Here is a 19,710-nt window from a genome sequence, read left to right as displayed (position 1 = left end):
CCTTGCCGTGCCCATTGCCGGAGGCCCTTCACCGTCTCTTTGTCGAGAGTGACACCAGAATTAGGAGCGATCTCACTCCACCCGGTTTGAAAGGGCTATCCTTGTGCACTTCGCACACCGAAGTAGTCCCGCTTCCACGCCGGGACCTTATTGGGAAGTTCGTGCAAAACCTTAAAGCCAGGGCGAGGAGACAGGTAATACGCCCGTCTTCCCCCAGGAAGAGAACCCGCTTGTTTCTTAATTATTAAGATGGAGGAGAATATCTCCAAGTCTAAAGGGAAATTCTGCTCGCAAAAAAGGGAAACTGTCCCCACTAGGTTCCGAATAGAGTTCGGATGAAGCTAGCCAATGGTAACACCGAAGTGGTTTATAACTTCGACGAGAAGGGGGTGGAAAGGCAGTCGCAACCCCGTAGTGAGCTGCTCTCGAAAAATCACGATCTCATCAGGACCGTGTTCCCAAGGAAAGCTACTCGAATGAATGAAATATGTATACCCCCCAGGCAGATTGTAAGACATAAGTATAGATTGGAGCCCCTCGGGCGTCATGGTCGAGGGACCAAACCTGTCTAGCATCCGACCTCGGCGAGAGGTAGATGCCAAATTGCCCGAAGCGGCTCGGTTTGTAGAACCTACACCAGTCTTATTTGAAGAGTCGTCTGAGCTATCAAAGCTAGACATCGAGGAAAAGAGGTGGATTCAGGAAGGTACTCACTGGAAGAAAGTTTTGAAGGCTCCGAAGACGGGAACAAGCCAAAAACCTTGAAGGCTAAGTAACCAGCCTAGACGCGAGCTGAAAAACCTGGATGCGAGCTGAAAAGTTGGACGCGAGCTCAAGAGGAAAACCGCAGAAGTGACAAATCGACTGGGGTCCCCCACTATTTATAGTTACAATAACCAAGAACCGACAGTGTAGATCAAAGACAATCCGACAGCCCGCATTCGCGCTGACCGCACGTCCCCTGAGATCGAGACGTGATTGGCACACGTCTTTCCGAAAAGGGCGAAACGTCAGCACACGTCTTTTTGAAACCGACGTCGCGCCGGCGCATGTCTTTTTGAAACTAACAACGCGCTGCACGTCTCCCTATAACTGACAAAACCGCCAGTGCACATCCCTTCAGAACGCCAGTGGCGCGCTTTTTTCAAAATTGAATGACCCGCTGTCACGTCCCAGCGGCGTGAATTTTTGAAATTTAAAATAAACGCGCGCTGCCACATCCGTCAACATTTATGAGCAGTAGGCACGTCTCCCGCCTTCTCGGACACTCCAGAAAACCGAAGAACCCTGGCAAAAGCAACTCGCGCAGTCAAGATTCGAAGAACGAGACAAATTCACCTACCACCTCGCAAAACTCTCCGCACCAGGGCAAGACCCTTGGCACGAGGAGTGGGGGGCAATTGATGAAGGAAGATTTGGCCCGACCTCACAGTTATCCGACACGTGGCAAAGGCAACAGCTCGGCACAAAAGCAAGCCTAAGGCGCGAGCACCAAGGGGAGAAACCAGCGGTCAAAACTCCCTACTACGGGCCCCTCACCCTTGGCCCCAAACCAGAGTAATCCGAACTGGCCTGCATGCAACAGTTCGGGACATACTTCGCCGAACTGGCCTGCCTTGTAACAGTTCGGGACATACTTCGCTGAACTGGCCTGCCTTATAACAGTTCGGGATACACCTCGCCGAACTGGCCTGCCTTGTAACAGCTCGGGATACACCTCGCCGAACTGGCCTGTCGTGCAATAGTTCGGGATACACCTCGCCAAACTGACCTGCCCTACACACCTTCGAACTCAAGACTTCGCCTCGCTCACCACTCCACATCGCCCTCAGGGCACCAAAACCAAATAAACCGCACTATGCCTGACACCAAGGAAGTCTGTACCCAAGGGCGGCGCACCTGACTGACTTGGGATCTGACGCTTGACGGCCGCACTCCAAACGGCCACCTGCCACCGCCTCCTGACACCGCCATCTCCAGTTAGAGAGACGGTTCCGACAAAAGGCAGTGACAGTTCTGTCCCAGCAAAAAGGACGACGCTCGAATTGACAGATGCAAGGGTAATCATACCCGACCTGACAAGAGCCTCGGAGCGAGTGCACGAAGTGATTATAAAAGGCCCCCTACCCCCAACAAACAAGGTATGTGAACTTTGTGCTATCTAGTCTATACTTTGCCTTTGAGAGATTACTAACTTGAACTTCGGAGTTATCTCACTGGGTTCTCCCCAGAGTTCCCTCATCTTTCCCGTTTTAGGCTCCCCATCGCTCCAGCTCAGAGGCGAAATCGTTGAGAGCTAAGACCGACCAGATGTTTTCTATAAGCGCCACTACAACTCTCAACAGCGGCGGTGCTTCATTCGTAACTTGTTCGATCTCCCTCTTTCTCTCTATCCTCTTCCGCCTCTTTTTTTCTTCTTCCTCTAGTCCCAATATGCCCAAATCAATTCATTTTACACATCTTTCGTCTTCGGTCCTCCTCGACACACAACTCCGGTAAGTAGCAAGAGATCTTTCATAAAGGCAGCACTCAGAGCAATACTTCATTGGATCTTCAGTGGTTCATCTCATCGTTTTCTTTTCGGATCCTGTCATCCTCATCCACACCATCGTTATACACGGACCTTAGCTGATCGAGGCCTCCCTTGCTCATCCATCGTCTAGATTCAGGCCGGCATATGGTAAACTTCGTCACTCTCTTTCACATAGTAGTTTCTCTTTTAGGTTTTTTTTTTTTTTATTTGTCTTTGTCTGATGTTTGAATTGATTACGAGTTGGAAGGAGTGAGGATTGACTGAACTGGTAATCGGCTCCATTGAACCAGTAGGAATAGCGAACAGTAAAGAACACTTAATCAATTAACTAAATTATAAGGATAGTTTAAGAAATTTATGCTAAAGAATATCCTTCATCTTATCCCATGCAAGGTGTATGACTGACATTTTCTTTTCTTTTTTTCTGTCTCGTGTATACATACCTGAAAGGATGTGTTTGATTTGATTTGAGGACATTTTGGTAGCCCTACCGTCGTAACACTACCATGTATATTATAATGGGTAGCCTCTTCTGCTTTTCTATCAAAAACGTCTTATTCAAAGGCTCCATTCAGAAAATATCCTATATTGTTACCTGCTAACAAGAATCATTCAAACCATACTTTCTTGATATGATTCTGCATAGAGTTTTATTTTGGAAACAAACTATTTATACATACAGTGTTAAATAAATGGACATGTACAATTATCTTATTTTAGATTAGGTAATTACATAAATTAATATGATTTTTTTTTTTGTTTTTTTATAAATGCATCTTAATGCTTTCATCTAATCGTACTCGGGTGGGTAAATGCTGATTGGATTAATTATCTACTCTTTCAAGCCGAGTTGGATGAATATGATTTTATCTTCCTTCTATTATATTCAATCAATATCTAGCAATTTCATCTTTTTTCTTTATCTTTTTCTATACCGAAATTATTCTTGGTTTTATCTTCTTCCACATATATAACAAACTAATTAAGTTTAGTCGTCTATGTTACTGTCTATTTTTGCCACTTTAACCCTTCGTGTATAATTTATGTAGGTTCCTACATCTGAACTTACTGATATAAGAATTTCTTCATCTTCAACTTCTTTACTCGCTGTTACTCGGAATAGTGTCTAGTTAATTCCACGACACCTCCTTCCTGACTTATGCCCTTTCTAGCTGCATTAACAGTTGCAGCTAACACACTGTCACGACTCATCAGCTTGAAACTAGAATCCATGCCTTCATAGCTTTAGAAACCTTAATTACTCCTTTATTTTGGTTTGACAACAACTCCATTAATTCTGGCAAAAGGACCAAAATGTCCTATCTCCTATGGTAAACAGTGCACTTGCCAGTTTTCACACCAAAACAAGCGAAAGTAATTTCAAATATATTATACTTCTGCCCCACGAGGAGAGAAATGGAAACTACTTTTCTTTTCGTTTCTTTTTTTTTTTTTCTCTATTAACAATATTTCTAACCATGAATTGTTCGGGTAGCTAGGTTCCTACTTGTCACGTACATATCCAACTTATAACCAGTAACCAGAAGCTATATGGATTTATTTTTCCGACATTTCCTTTTATAATGGAACTATGGTATGATAATAGTGGATCAATTAGGCTATTTGCGTCTTATTTTCCATTCCTCTCTGTTTATCTGTTTATCTGAATTGGGATTGGACAGGGGGGGATGAGATAGGGGTGATTTCCTTTAATACCAGATCAGAGATAAAAGAGGAGAGGGTAGAGAGGATTCGATCTTTTGTAGATTAGAAGAGTGAAGAGGGACCAGGTCAATGAAAACAGGGTATACTTGAAATGAACAAACACTGATATCTGGTTTTTGCAATTTAGAAGAGTGAAGAGGGATTAGGTCGGTGAAAATCGAGCATACTTGAAGTAAAGTAATGGTAATAACATGAAATTAACAAATAAAATAAAAATAATAATAAAAGAGAAAAGGGAAAATAGAAAATAGAAGAACAAAAAACTGTAACCGTAGGTTTAGTTAACAAATCTAGTTTTTCAATTTGGTAAGAATATATTTGCAAAGGGGAAATAAGCTTTAAAAAATATAGTAATAAAAAAATGAAAAATAAATAAAAATAAAAAATATTAAAAATATATACAAATATGAAAGATGTAAAGAAAGCAAATATATATATATATATATATATATTTTTTAAGAAGGTTTTTTCTTGTGTTGCTTTGCTTCTCATTTGTTTTGCTTATTATGCTTTTTATCAATTGAATAATTGCTTCTTTGTGCTTGTTATTATTCCATGTGGGCACCACCTATTGGACCCGGGAGAGGGGTGCCTAATCCCTTCCCTCTCCCATCTGAGTCTTACCAAGACTGGTTGAACCGGTGCCTTGGGCTTTGGAGTCACAATTAAACCGAACACATTTTTTTATGTTGATTTCGGAGGTTCCATCACCTTCAATTTTGTATTTGATGGGTGGCGACTCCATTTCTAGCCCAAGTGGCAAGTGAGCCATTTTCCGATGCTCACACCAACTGAAATGTGGAGTGGATGATGTTGGATTCGTGGAGAGGAAAGCTTGATATGCTGATTTATCTATTTAATCTCCATTGTTGTTCCTTTTCTAGATTAGAGTGTTTGAATTGAGTTGTGGGTTTGGGTGGAGAGCGAGAATTTTACAAACCAATTCCTCATCAACCAAATTATTGAGAAGATCATGGTTTCAGTACCGTCCATCAATGAGGAAGTCGGAAACTTTTTGGTGACCAACAGGTTGTGAATTGTGGTGAATAGGACTTGGTGTACCTCCAGTAATAGTGGGGACCCTAAAGGGATGGGAGATCCATCATATGGATGTCCGAACCCTACAAGAAGGTTGGGCAAAATTTTAAAAATTTCTTTCTCTCTCATCCAGGAATCGTATTCCCTAATTTAAAACTGCATTTTCAAAGTTCGTTCTTGAATCCAAAACCGGACCAGATTTGAAACCAAAGGGAAGTGAGGGATATACCTGAAACGAAGTAGTAGTAACTCCCAACACAGGTGTTCACGCCCAAAGAAAAGACCAAAACCCGCTTCCACTAAAGATGACACAGTGTGTAGTGAAGCAGGATCAACAGGGTGTTCTTCAGCAAGAACCTGAATTCTTCAACAAGAATCGAACAAGGGTTGGTGAGCACACCTTCAAATTGTTTCTTCTACCAAGAAACAATATCAATAACACTTCTTGATCAGATCCATAAGTGGAGATCGAACTGGTTAAGGGCGGCAATAATTGGGGAAGAATTCTGCAGTTTGTTGTTGTGTGTTTAATCTGAAGAATTCGCCCATATTTATAGCTTTCTCTAGATCAGCCTCCTAATCTAATTAGGAGAGAGTTTCCTAATCTAAATCTTATATTTGGATCTGGACTCTTAAATGGATAAGACTTATCTTATCCTTCAACTAATCCTAATCAGTTTAAAACTGAATTCGCCCTTTTTAATTAACTAACTTAAGCCCAGTTCGAATTAGGCCTTAGGCCCATTAAGCTTATATGCTTACTTACTCTTTAACCTACTGCTTAGTTGGCTCTCTTTGTATGGCGTGGGACCCTAACATTGATCTACACATCAGCTACATGGATTCAGCCCAGCCTTTGTTGCAAGGCCTGGCCGAATTCACTGTATATCATGGTGAATCACCATGGGCTCTTAATGGGCCTAACATTTACACTAAATGGTTCTTGGATCCAGCCACCTTATGAAAACCCAAAAACTGTGGGTAGATGCAAGATTAGCAAATCATGTATTACCCTCAATGGTTTTACACTTAACCTCTCAACCCATAATGATCAAACATTGCCCGCCAAGAGAGGACATGTCCTTCAGCTGCAAGTTATAGTGTTGCACTCTCTACTCACATGGATCCCGGGAATTAAAACGTTGATTTCAACGTTTGAAATCAACTATTGGTAGTTTAAGTTTCCATCAGAGAGAGAGTGCATTACTCGATCATTCACTTTGTCCAACAAAGGGGTTGATTCTGTCATTATGATCACCCATTCAAGTGAATTCTCAGACTGCCCCAGTATACCCAGGTTTTGACCCCCTCTAAGGATCTCACTGATTGTCATATCAAAGACACCCCAATCCAACACCTAGTGCAGTACCATAATCGAGTCTAGAGATTAGGTGTAGCATTCCAATTTTTCCCATCTATCTCAAAGGTCCAGGGTAATACTGAAATTCAGTCCAGTTCAAGGTTTCAAGAAAACCCACACTGCATGTACCTCAGGTCTCACCTTAGCAGCTGAGATAAGCCACCCCAACCAACTTGGCGGGACATCAGTATCGGCCTTGGCAGGATAAATCTCCCTAGATCTATCCAACGGCTGTAAAGATTCTAAACTAACATGAGTCTCATAAGTGTCATGCTTGAGGGTATTAACAAAAACACATCACAATGACATGAATCAATTATGCACTTTATTCATTTACAATAAATGTCAAAAGATACATCAATCTGATTGGAGCTAAAGGCATAACTATCTAACAAACCCAAGGGTCTTTGAAAAACGATATGGATTGACCATCCTTGATCAAACAAAGTGAGTTTGTTTTTAGAGAGGGTAGAAGTTTGTGGGCTTGTTTCCACCACAACAAACTAGATTTCTTCTTTTTAGCTGAGAATAAGTCACCACTGGGAAAATATTTTTCTTTTATTGCTTTACTCCAAAGTGAACTAGGTTAGTGTTGCAATCTCCAGATTTGTTTCCTAAAGAGTGCTTGGTTCATTGAAGACCAATGACGGAAACCTAGGCCTCCCATTCCTTTTGGATACAATAATTTCCTCCATGTTATAGTGTGCTTCTTTTGTTTGCCCTAATCTCATTGCCACTAGAAGTCTCTAGACAGTTTGTCCAGTTTGTCATGGACTTTATCATAGAGCATGTTGGGATTGCCTAGATGGATGATTTTACAAGGGTGGTCCTTCCAACTTGTGACAGAAGTTTTGAACTCCATGAGTTTGTTCTTGCACTTATTTTGTTGACTACATCTTGGGGCAACAGGTGGTGCTTGTGTTGTTGATGAATTCTAGTGCCCAAGTATTTTGATCCTACCATTGAGTTCTTTACTTTGAGAACATGTGAAATGATCTTCCTATGTTGTCGTGAGACTGAACTGTTGAACAAGATTTGAGATTTTTAGTAATTCACTCTTTGGCATGAAATCTCTTCGAATTGCTAAATGATCCGACTAAGAACCTTTATTTGGTCATTTCTACTTTACAGAAGAGGATGCAGTCATCTGCAAACATCAGATGGGTGATGGGAGATCCATTTTTATAAATTCTTACCCCCTCAAGTAAACCATTGTGAGAAGCCGATTGGAGGAGAGCAGTGAATACTTCCATTCCAATGTTGAACAATTATGGGGATAATGGGTCACCTTGACATAAGCCCCTCCTCAAATTGAAATGTTCAAAAGACTACCCCCCCCCCCATCTTGATTGAGAAGGATAGGGTAGAGATACACTAATATATGAGGTTGGACCATTTCTCTAGGAATTTCATTTTCAGCAAGGTGTCTTTAATGAATGTCCATCCCATTCTGTCAAAGGCTTTAGACATGTTGATTTTCAGTGCAATGTAACCCTTCCCCTTTTTTTGTAGGTACATGGAGTGAGTAACCTCACTAACAAAATGTTGTCTATGATTTGCCTAGCCTTTAGGAAGCCAACTTGTTGAGGAGAGATTAGTTCCTGTAGAATGGGTTGGAGTCTTATAACCAACCATTTAGAAATGATTTTGTACAGGATATTACAGAGACTGATGGGTCGATAATCTGATGGAACTGAAGCTACAACAAACTTGGGGATGAAAATTATGTTGGTATTGTTCAATTCTCTTGGAAGGTGTTCTGATTCGAAGAAGTGAGTTACCAACTGGAATATGTCATCACACAGTAGGTTCCAATAGTGTTGGTAGAAATAAGCAGTAAAACCATATGGACATGGGGTTTTGTGGGGATGCATTTGGTGAATGACATTATGCAATTCTTCAATACAGGGTGGAGTTAGAAGATCCTCTATTTGTTGTGGGTTCAGCTAAGGGAGTGAAAGGTTGAGAAGAGAAAGACTTGACTGGTTTTCTGAGGAATCTCCTAAGCTTGACATGTGTTCCTTGAATAGTTTGGCTATTTCAGTTGTTGAAGTGACCTAGTTCCCATTCCCATCTTTCATCCAAGAGATGTCATTCTCTGCATTCTTCTTATTTTCCATATGATGGAAAAAGTTGGTATTTTTGTCCCCTTCTTTCAGCCAGACTTCACGGGATTTCAACCTCCATAATTGTTCTTCCTTCTCCAACCAGTGATGGTGTTGTGGCATTAGTTTGAAAAAGAAGTTTGATGGGGCCATTATTAGAGGATAGGATGGGAAAGTGATGGAGTATGGAATTTGGGTAGAGATCCAACCATTGAGTTCTGGATAGTACATGATCTAGTCTTTCCAAGACTTTTGACGTTCCTTGTTGTCCATTGGTCCAGGTGAAGTGCTTCTTGAGTTTCCGAGCCATGCATGGCATTGCATTGTTGTTGCATGTGGGCTATGTGATGGTTGATGTTGAACAACTGCCGTCAGTTGCTTGCACTCCTATGCATGCCGAGTTGACTTAGTGGGTTGAGTTTGTGTGAGGCACGTTCAGGATTCTTCGTCGCCAATGTCCACACTGATTGGTTTCCCTTCACGATGCATCGTAATTTGTGATTACCAGTGTCCTCTCCACTGTCTTCATCTAATCCAAAGTCATTGTGCCTAATTATGCAAGGAGGTGATGTTGTAGCAATTGTTTTGTAAACAAGAAGATTAAACGGCTTGTCTGATATGTACTCCGCTCGAAAGCCATTCGCCAGGTTATCGGTGGTTCTTTCTTCTAAGAATTTTTTTTTTTGGTATGGGATGGAGAAGTTTAGGCATTTGCAATTTGTCCAGACATGTCCAACTAACCCACATTTTACGCAGAAGCGGGGGAGTTGTTCATAGCAGTATCTTAGCCATATTGGTTTACCTTGATAGAGAATGAATCTCCCTAGATATAGTGGTTGTTAAAGGTCCACTATTATTCTTTTCCTCAAAAAAGACCCCTTTCGAGCTGACCTGTGTTGATTTTTGGCTGGTCTGGAACAATAAGACCTACGTAACATGTCAGAAAGCAAATGCGATTGTCTTCCACCATGCCTTTTGGGACCATGTGGATCTGCAACCAGACTTTTTGCTTTCAAACTTTTTCTATTGTTCCTATGTATGAGTCCTTCCATTCTTCGAGGAGGATCTAGCTAGTACGGAAGAACCACGATCCGCCTTCTAAGGCATTCATCCTGTCTTTTTCCTCTTGGAAAGGGAATTCAATGCTAGCTCCTTCAATGAACTTCACTTGGATGGAGGTGGATATTCCAAAGGTTTTTGACATGATTTACCAGAGCTTCTTCAGGCACCTATTGGCGTGGGAAGATTCAATCCTTTAAAGTTAGTTCAATTATTTTAATGGCCTCTTCGATAGGGTCAAAAGAGGGTAGTGACTTTTCCTCCCCCATGGTAACTGCTAGAGTGAATTGCTCTTCAATGTTCTCATGTGGTTGTATTGATTCTTTTGTGGAAATCACTACTTTACCACTTTCTTTTGATTCCATTGGAGGTGATAGCTCATGTGAAAAACAATAGAGCGGGAGGTTTGTAGAGAAATAATTCACTATGAGCATTGTGATGAGGCTAGGCAAAAGTGAACCCAATGAGACCGCCTAGGTAATTGAGAGGAGAGGTTGCATGGTAAGATGCAGAGGTTAGGGTTTGATCTAACTGGGAACGATGCAATGATACATTTCAGAATACAGACACGAGGTTGGGGAACTCTTTTAATATCTATTGTGACACCAGTAGACGTGAATAGGAATTTGTTCCTCATAGAAAATGCCTCACAGCCATATCCTAACATGTATGGGGAATATCTTCTCATGAATAATAAATACAGGTACAGAAAATATTCTTGATGTGTGGCCAAGACAAGCTATGAGGTCAGTGTGAGGAAAAATATTCTTGATGTGTGGCCAAGACATACTATGATGTCAGTGTGAGGAGCAAATCCGAACTCAAGTTTTGTTGGCAGATGATTTCAATTGTTAATTGTCCGAATTAGAATTTATTCCTCACATAACACATAGCACACCTCATACCGACCTTTCCACTATGTATTGAAAGTATCTCCCATTGAATAACAATACAAAGTGAGGGAGATGCTCCCAACATGTGGTTGGGATGCTTTGTGACTTGAGAGGAGTGCTATGTGAGGAGCAGATTTGGACTCCATATGTCCTTATTTTTCCGAAGTTTGAAGTCCGGTGTGAAAGTTTGCTTTGCTTGCAATTTTGACCCTAACCCATCTGACCCATCCAACCCACCCATTTGAAATGTGGGTCAAGATGGGTGAAAGGTCAAATAACCCATTAGGGTCAAGTGAAAAAGGGTTGGGTAGGGTGGGTCATGGGTAAGCATGGATTACCCCATAGTCCCACTTCTTGTTTAGGCCTTAGGGTTTGAAAATAAAAAAACCGAACCCTCTACCTCACTCTCTCCGCCTCCACCCTCTCTGTCTCCACTCTTCTACCTTCATCTCTTCGTCTCCAACCCTTCTCTAGTCAGTAGAGATGTTGCCTCCGACCATGCATTTATATTTGTAATGGGCGTCACTGTTGACTTTGGCTTACGAGTTACAGATCATGTTGCAAATCAAGTTTGTAATGGTAGTTTCCAAAGAAACCCCCATTAAATAGCTAATCAAGTTACAAATCTCCAATCTCTAGCCGCTGCTCTTGGATCTAACGAGAGTGAGTGAGTGAGTGACAGGATCACTTCCTCGGCTACTTTTGAAAAGTGATTATGGGCTTTTCAATGGCTTTCTGCTGAAAGGTGACTCGGATTCCAAGCTGGCTAGTTCGCCAGGTCGACCTGTAAAGAGACAATGTCAAAGTGCCTGGGTTGCTTTACCCAGGGTGGGCACTCCAATGCTTAAGTCGACGAATCAAAGATTTTTTAAGAGAGCTAAATGTGAGAGAGATGTGAGAGCTAAATTGCGCATCTTTCCTCTCTTACCTTGTCAGTTGGAGGTGAGGCCTATATGTAGGCGTTGCTTAGCGTGGGCTTCACACATCGTGTCCAAGATCTCAAGGAGGTCATGCCTAATCGGTCCAAAGTCCACAGAGGTAGTTGTACACGTAGATTAGTCTTTGCGCCTTGCTTAGTCTCCTCCGGAACATTCGGTATGGAGGCCGACTTCCAAGAGACCCGATAGTGACGGGTAGTGCATGCAAAATTGGTCGACGAGCACGTCTCGCAGGTTGCCACCTGGATCTCAATCAGGTCGGCAAGCCCTCGAGGGAGGTCACTCCTCACATCGAGGTGCTACAGGTCAGCCCTAGACGAGGTGCTACTAGTTGGCCTAAGTTGTGGTCAAGGTTGCTAGGTTGGCGGAGGAGGCAGGTCGCCAGGTCGGTAGCAAAGTCGGATTGCAATCTAGAATTCCATCACTTTGGCTAGGGCAAGTCATCACCTAGGTGGTGTCTAGGTGTCATCCAGTTGTTTCGAGATGCCATTTGTCATGATGTCATTGGAGGGCCAAATCCACCCTCATCAATTGCCCCCCACTCCCGAGTTGAGGGCAACTCGATAAAGGGAGTAGATTGTTCCTTTGGCCTGGAATGACTATCTGATGAGCTTGTAGTCGTTGGCGTTAGTCCAATTTGCTCATAAGGTCGAAAGAGTCCAAGTGTTCGAATGCAACCTTACGCAACACCTTGTCGTCTTGATTATCGAGGCACAAGAGCGAATCCATCCGCTCAAGAAGAGGTGGAGCAGGTACCCCGAGGACATCTACCTTATCAGGGATGCAACCATCAAGGGGTTCTGCAATCTAACTCAGTACCTCAAGAGCGAAGCTCATCATGCCATCCTCAAGAGAGGGTTCTAACTATGTGACTGCCTCATTAGGTTGCTCCACTCAGGTAGACTTCGATGCAATATCCCTCAAGCCAGCTCTTGAAGGAGTAGCTGGCAAGGTTGATGTGGAGCCTAAAACCGAGGTGAAGGTTGATTGTGAAGAAATCGGCCAAGTTTGCGTTTCTACCACGATGCTGAAAGCGAACTAGTCTTCCTTTCCTCCATTTCTCTTTCCTTCTCCTTTTTTTTCTTTTTTCTTTTTTTTGTGGTGAGATGCTAACGTCCTTTGAGATCGATTGAGGCATGATGCCGAGCTAGATAAACGGGTGGGTTGTCCTTCTGAGGTCGGTCTTCCTATTGTCGATGTGCTTCGAGGTTGGCTTGAGGGAGCCTTAGCTAAAAGTAGTATGGCTTTCCCTTAGAGCTCAGTTTAACCAGGTCGCCAAGGTGGATAGTCATTCTGTTGTAGCTTTAAAGGTGGTTGCTTCTATGTTGTCACTTAGGAATTGCTTCCTCGGGTAGGTGATCGCGAGATCATGGCATACATGTACTGCACTTGCTCCTGGAACTGTTGGTGGCCTACTCCTATCAGAGTCATGGGAGGCTCACCTAAAGGGGATGGCCCTATTGTCTGTGGGTCGCCCTACTTTCACGGGAACCACGAAGGGTTCAACCTGTGAGCTCGGTTCCACATCCAATTCGCTTCCAACTCTCACAAGAGCCATATAAAGCTCGATCAGTAGTGAGGCTTCGCAGTTCGGGCTGGGAGACAATTTGGGCCAGATCACTAAAACTTGCCCGAGCTAGTCGTTCATGTTTTGCTCCCCTTGTAATGGTTGCTGGTACGTATGTTGTTGTCAGCATTGGCCAGTAGTTCGATGCCATGACTGCACTGCATCAGCCCGTTGGTTGTTTACTCATACTAAAGCCACAAGGAGCTCAACCTGCAGGGGCAGCTCTACTAACTATAGGTCGCCAGCTCGCACGGGAGCCTTGGAAGACTCGACCTGCAAGGGCATCCATCCGTTGGCTTCCAACTCTCGTGGGATCCATGAAGGGCTCAACCAATAGAGGCAACCTCACGAAACAGAGATGATGAGGCTTTGTCCGGGCTTACTATTGTTGAGAATAAACGTAGAATGAGTTGAGGTCAGCAGGGCTTCTCCATAGTCTATTGGCCATCAACTCCCACGAGAACCACGAAGGCTCGACCTGCGAGGGTGGTCTCACTCCGAGGTGCCTATCATCGGACTACTGGTTGTCAAGATCATTTTGTTGTTGTTTATTCTATGGCGGTATGAATGCACCAAACTTCTAGTCCCGTGCCCACATCTGGAGATCCATGCTTCAGCTCATAAAATTGCCACGCTTCAATCCTGGTGGGAATCGCTGATGGCTCTACCGCGGAGAGTGGGGCGTTCACATAAGGTGGCAGAGTGTTTATCTAGGGTACTAGGAGTGCTAAGTTTGGCATGGATGCTACTGGTTGTCACAAGGGGGTTCTCAAGGTTCATCACAGATGCTCTTGCCCCCCAGTGATTGATTCTTGTTCTTGATGTTGGTGCTGCTCAAAAGTATCATTGGTTGATGGAACCGAAAATTAGAAGATGAAAACGTAGCAATCTTGAAGTAAGAATTTAACTTTTCAGAAGGTGAGAACTTAGCTTTTTGTTGTAGTTCCCACAGATGGCGCCAATTGATGATGGGCTTTTTGGCTCCCTACTGGAAGGTGGCTCAGATGCCGAGCTGGCTAGTTTATCGGGTCGACCTATAAAGAGATAGTGTTAGAGTGCCCAAGTTGCTTTACCCGGGGTGGGCATTCTGATGCTTAAGTCAGTGAATCAAAGATTTTTTAAGAGAGCTAAATGTGAGAGAGCTATGAGAGCTAAATTGTGCATCTTTTCTCTCTTACCTTGTCAGGTTAGAAGTCAGGTCTTTATATAGGCATTGCTTGGCGTGGGCTTCACGCATCATGTTCGAGATCTCAGGGAGGTCGTGCCCAACCGGTCTAAAGTCCACGGAGGTAGCCGTACACGTAGACCAGCCTTTGTGCCTTGCTCGGTCTCCTCTGGAACATTCGGTATGGGGGTCCAACTTTTGAGAGACCCGGTAGTGACGGGTTGTGCATGCAGAATTGGTCAGCAAGCACGTCTCGCAGGTCGCCACATAGACCTCAGTCAAGACAACAAGCCCTTGAGGGAGGTCGCTCATCACGTCGGGGTCACTTTGGTTGGTGACAAGGTGCTACAGGTCGGCCCTGGATGAGGTATTAATAGCCGGCCTAAGTTGTGGTCAATGTCGCTAGGTCAACAGAGGAAGTAGGTCGCCAGGTTGATGGCAAAGTCGGATCGCGTTTTGGAATTCCATCACTTTGGCTAGGGGAAGTCATCGCCTAGATGGTGTCTAGGTGTCGTCCAGCTGTTTCAGGATGTCATCTGTCATGATGTCATTGAAGGGTCAAATCCGCCCTCATCAAAAAGCTTTGATAGCCTTGATAATAGACTCAAGATCCAAATTTCCAGATCTACAACTATTGCGTGGTCATTGCAATTGTATCATCTGACACATGGTTCTTCAAGTTGGATAAGAACCAAAAAAGCAAAAAGATCCTCTTCATCTTCTCCCCAAGTTTCACTTCTTGAATGAAATTAATGATAAGAACCATGATATGAGTATCTAGTTATCTAGTTATCTAATTATCTTACAAGTTAATTATATCTTCTCTTTTGGATAAAATTCCTTGGATTTCCATCCTTCTTTTCTGTGTAAATGATGATATTCCCGGTTTAATGGTGGAGCCAACACCATGAGACATCCTATGAGTCATAGGATCAACTAAACTGTAATCTTGTATTTTTATACATTGGTAATTAACTACAAATTTATGTGGGAGATTAATGATTCAAGCTCCAAAATTTTGTACATTATGTCTTACAACAACGGGGTTTCACCTCACACGTTCAAAAAGCAACCTCCCAATTTTGCATTGTCTACATTCTTTAGCAAAAGTTTCTGTATTTTTTCTTTTTTTTTGTAAATTTTACAATTTTCATTTTCTATAATTTTCTACAATGTTCAATTAATTTCTGCATTTAAGCTTTTTCTCCAGAATTTTCCATTTTTTTATTTTGGTTTAAATATATATTTTTGGAAATTTTTTATTATTTGATTTGTTTTATGCATATTTTTTTATCATTCAATGTATTTTCTGTGATTTTTTACTTTTTTGGTTATATATATTAAATTTTTATCATTTTCTGTATTTTTGGCATTAACTGAAATATATAATTTTCTTTTGATTTTTTTTTACCATTTTTATGTATTTTATGCAATTTCTTACTGTTGGCTTATATATATATATGTTTTCATTTTTTATAATTTTATGTGTTTTCTGCAATATTTTTTATCATTTAATGTATTTTCTACAATTTCTATATTTTTTCTTGTTTTTATGAAAAATCCATTTTTCTTCATTTATTTATTTATTTTCAAAACTTTTGCATTTTTCTGAATTTTCCTAAAACTTCTTACAATTTTCCTATGTTTTGTGCAACTTTTTTATGTTTTTCACAACTTCTCTTTTATACTTTTATTTAATTTTTTTTATTATTCCCTAAGTTTTTTCTACAATTTCTGATGTTTTTTATATTTGAAAAAAAAATAATTTTTTTTGTTTTTTAATGGAAATATATAATGTTATTTTTTTTATGCAATTAGAATAGAGAAAAATTGGGTCTAATTTGAGTTAGAGGGTTGAATGGGTGTGACCCACTTTGACCCACTAACATGGGTGGCAAATGGATTAGTGGGTCAATATGGGTGGGTTGGTACTCAACCCACACCTAACCCATCCATTTGCCACCCCTAGTACCATGGCCATTTTTTTAAGGTAAAATATAAAATCCCCTAAATATTTTAACAAATATATAATCCTCCTCTATGATTTGGCACTAACAAAAACCTTCCTTTTACTTAGAAAGGCACATCCATACAAACACCTCCCTTTACTTTTTCAGTGGTTGTAACGTTTAAATTACTAGGGGTGAGCAAAAAAACCGAAAAATCGACTGAAACCAAGTTGAAAAATCGGTTAACCAAACCAGTCAATTCGGTTTCAATTCAGTGTTTTAAAAAAACCGAAGGTACTGGTTCGGTTTCAATTAACCAATATAGAATACTGGCAGTTAACTAAACTGATCGGTATACATATATTTCTATATATTTTATATTTTATAAATTAATAAATATGCATTATATAAATATATATATATATATTTATAATATATTATATATTATTTATAATTTAAAATATAATATTTTTTATATATTTATAATATTTTATTATATATTTATATATATTTTTATAATATATATTGTAAAAATAAAAAAATCGAAAAACCAATGAACTGAACCAATGGTTAAGCAAACCGGTCAACCAGTTAACCGACTAGCTTCGGTACGGTTCCAGTTACCAGTTTTCAAAAAACCGGTAGTATCGGTTTGGTTCCAAAAATTGCCCCACGGTTCAGTTAATCGAACCGTGAGCACCCCTATAAATTACAAAATTGCCTTATTGCCCTCGAGATTTCAACCAATTTAAAATTGATTAAGTACACTCAGCTCAATGCTGAATTCTGAATTACAACCCCCCATAGTCTACTAGTAGTCCCCCTATAAACCGCATCCTGCCCATGGATTTAGCATCAATCCACGGCCAGGATTCATCCCCTGTACGGTGGGGCTAAAAAATTCTGACCTGGACTGGTCAGTTTTAAAATTCCAACTTTCCTTTTCAATGAGGGATAACCCTTCTCCTAGACTTTTCCTCTATGGTTGTAGAATTATAGGTCTTTTGTTGTCCTCCATAACCTCACCAACAAGGTTAAATCGTTCATACACATATAAACAGAAACCAAATCAAAACTTGAAATACAAGCTTTCCAAACCAAGTATCATCATTTTTGTGATAAGAAAATAGAACAAAGCTCACTGGCTTTACTCTTGGATCTCTCTGTTGATGCTCCACTTGGTAATTGGTAACTTTCTAGTTTTCTTCCCGGTTACTTGGCTTTCTCAGTATGGCCTAATTGATTCTCTTCTATTTCATGGAATACAATGAGTGTTATATACGATCTAACTAGTTATTTTGAAGGAGAATATCTTGTCTTCTACCAACAAATGCTCATCTGAATTCCACCTATTCCTTTTGCCATTAAAAGTAGTCTTGACACTAATGCATCTATTATTACATCACTAACTTGCACCTATGCAAAGCTGTAGACGATAGACAACAAGATTCCTTTTTGAAACAACAATCATTTTAAGTTTTGCTGAAGTAATGATTTATTTAACAGAGATGCAGAAGTTAGACAAGAGTGCAAACTCAATTGCCATAGACAGATTCGCTAATCATTCTTATGTTCGAGTTGGGATTGCATTTCCACGGCTAAGGAATTAAAAATGAGATGTGTTATGATCCTATGGTGACAAATGCACTCATATGCAAGTGTAGCAAGTTTGATGACATAGATGTTGCTCTTTTCTGTATGTCTTAACTTGTGTGAAAGGCCATTGATCCATTGTAGTTCAATTATTTCTTGTTGTGTACATGTTGGAAGGTCAAGTGATGCCATGGAACTGTTATTCCATATAAACACGTTTCGATACAGTTCAAATTTAATCACCATGACCACTGTAATCAGGCTGTTCCTAGTTCGGATCCTTGTAGTTTGGGAGGAGAATACATATACACATTCTTAGAAACAATCTATTATAAGTCGAAGAGTTTATTGGAACAACCTTTGTAACATGTATTCCAAGTACAGAAGCATAGAAAGTGCAAAAAGGCCGGGTTTTTAAGGCTGTATTTGGCATTTCTTATTTTAAGGATTTATTTTCTTTTTGCAGTTAAAAACTTAGTATTCATAGGGGCATTTTAATTGCAAAAAAGAGATAAGCCCTTAAAATAAGAAATGCCATATACAGCCTAAAAATCATTGAAAAGCCATGTTTGGCAACTTTGAACGCAATGATATCAGTTTGAAATGGGTGTTGCCAAGAAGGATGGCTTGTCATCCCTAACCATGATTGCCAAAATATTCTCTTCAAATGCAAATGGAATTTTGATGGCTTTACTAACACATTCATGCATTCCCATTCTCAGGGTTTCTCCCATCGCCTTCTCCCCCCTCGTAATGTCCAAAAAGTTTCCAATAAGAGCAAACTCAGGTCCAGTTCGCTTTTCGGTAAGTTACTTACTTGGGTAAATGCATTTACCCGGGTAAGTGCATTTGTCCATGTTTTTTATTTCCAAGGTAAATAAGGCAATGATCATTTTAATCATAAAAAATCATTATTAAAATTGACATTTTTTTGTCCCATTCAAGTGTTGGCAACTTCCCCCCAGGTGGGAAAATTATTTACCCACTTAGGAGATAGGTATCACTTACCCGAGTAAATGATACCTAAGAAAATAAACTTCCTTGGTCCCCACATAAATCTGAAAAAAAAAAAGAATATATTTTTCTTGGTCAATGAGAACCAAAATCCCATTGACCAACCTTCCCCCTCTCAAAATCAGAAAAAAGAATGCCACCTCAAGATCAATAAAGCAAAAGTTGTAGGACCCAACAGATCTGATAAGCCTTTAAAGAATTGAAGTACAACATCTAAGAGTATTTTAGTGAATTGACGAGTCTTGAGAGAAGAACATGAGAGTAGGTAGAAAGGCTAAGAAAGCTGAGGAAGTATGAATGGGTTGACATTAATTTATAAGAGAAAAAGTTGGGCGAGAAATTTTCCATTGAGAGAAATTCTAAGAAGAGGACAAAGGAGTCACAAGGGCAATTTGACAGAGACTCCAACCCTTGCCCTCCTTGGGAGTTTTATCATCCATTCGCCTTCTTCTATCTTAAACCAAACCCACCTCATCAGTCATCACCTATTAAGTTGTTTTCAGTCCACCACTAAAAGTGAAGACCTTAGAGGTAGATTTTTTTTTTCCTGAGATCGTCTTTCTTTATTGCCTTTGGCATGAAGTTCCGGGTGGAAAAATAAAATAAAGAGAAGACAAAGTTAAGGGTAAGTATGGTATTTTAAAATAATCAATGCATCGTGTTAACTTCTTTCCCCTGAAAACCTATAGAAGATATGTGTTTGTACATATTTTCTAAATTATAGGGGCGGTATTTGTTAAGATCAAAACTCAAGAGAGGTTTATATGATTG

At 40.7% G+C, this 19,710-nt stretch overlaps 1 long non-coding RNA gene across 1 annotated transcript; it reads left to right on the top strand.

Moving 5' to 3' along the window:
- Positions 1 to 2,328: 2,328 nt before the first annotated feature.
- On the top strand, positions 2,329 to 18,293 carry LOC148879682 (uncharacterized). Its single transcript, XR_016105736.1, has 2 exons — positions 2,329 to 2,680; positions 17,839 to 18,293. It is a non-coding gene; the product is annotated as an uncharacterized LOC148879682 (long non-coding RNA).
- The last annotated feature ends 1,417 nt before the right edge of the window (positions 18,294 to 19,710 follow it).

The sequence above is a fragment of the Nelumbo lutea genome, chromosome 1 (assembly GCF_056320005.1).
Source record: "Nelumbo lutea isolate HS-2025 chromosome 1, American lotus-T2T, whole genome shotgun sequence".
In the NCBI taxonomy this organism is placed as follows: domain Eukaryota; kingdom Viridiplantae; phylum Streptophyta; class Magnoliopsida; order Proteales; family Nelumbonaceae; genus Nelumbo; species Nelumbo lutea.
Note: the sequence above shows the minus strand (reverse complement) of the source record. Positions and strands in the feature narration are given on the sequence as shown.